The sequence below is a fragment of the Quercus suber genome, unplaced genomic scaffold (assembly GCF_002906115.3).
Source record: "Quercus suber isolate HL8 unplaced genomic scaffold, Cork oak 2.0 scaffold_182, whole genome shotgun sequence".
Classification (NCBI taxonomy): Eukaryota; Viridiplantae; Streptophyta; class Magnoliopsida; order Fagales; family Fagaceae; genus Quercus; species Quercus suber.
The window spans coordinates 73,892-75,068 of NW_027069640.1; positions in this window are offsets into that span (position 1 = coordinate 73,892).

Genomic DNA, 1,177 nt, shown 5'->3' on the forward strand with positions numbered 1-1,177 from the left:
TTTGTATTCAATAACTTCCAAAACAAATTGATCAATACTGGACTGAAACCATGAAGACTTTTATTTTTTTCTTTAATATGGATGCATGTTGGATGATAATTATATAAATTTTTTTCAGTTGAATTTGTTACAGATGTATTTTATAATGCCAAAGACAAAGATTTATGTGTGCATTATTTGCTTGGTAATATTGAGCATCTTATGTGGTACAGGGTGCTATATCATAGATAAATGCAAAATCTTTTCAAATGATAGCAATTTCCCAAGATTTCATCAATCACCACACAACACCATGAATGGCCTAAAAAACAACTTTAACCAAACATAACTTCAAAGTACACGCATAAAGAACAACTTAAATCAAAGGAAATAAGTATTTACAAAAGTAATAATTTATAATATAAAAAAAAACATCAAAAGTAATAGAAGTATTAAAAAAGTAAGAACAACCTCAACCAAACATTTAAGGAGAAAAGCTACCAAATATATAATGGTACACAAATTTTTTTTTTTTTGCTGAGTAATGGAACACAATTTAGTGGCAAGACCTGCACCTTCAAACCTCTCGGTAGGACTCACTGACCAGCGTTTCAAGATTTCTTTAAGTGTCCATGTTGCTGTGATGGTGGTGGACGCAGCGGGCAATCTCTTTGAGTGTTGAGTAAATACCTTTTGAATCTTGTTTTGAGTGGCTGTCACCTATTACCAAAATGCAAAAATGGTGGTTGTTCTTGGTATATATAAAATTATAAAAAAGAAAAAAAAAAGGACCTGAGGATAGGGATGAGAATTGGATAGTTGTAGGGCCTATTTTTGAGAGTGAGGGAGGAGAATGAACGTGTACATAAACAATTAATTGGGAGCAGGTTTTTTTTTTTAATTTTTTTTTATTTTTATTTTTATTTTAAATTTTAAAACGGTTAAGCCTTGATAATGGTAAAAAAAAAAAAGATTATTTTTTTTTGCAAACGTGAGTTTAGTGATGGAAGGAACATGGGTAGTTGGAGCATTTTAAATACTAGAATAGAGAGTGATCTTATTTTGTAGACAATGTTTTTGCAAGAGTTAAAAGACATAGTTTTACTAAATTATCTTTTAATTTTGTCTCTACTTAAACATAGAAATGTGTGGGTATTTTGAAAAAAAAAAAATCTGGTTCAAAGAGGAGAAATCCTTT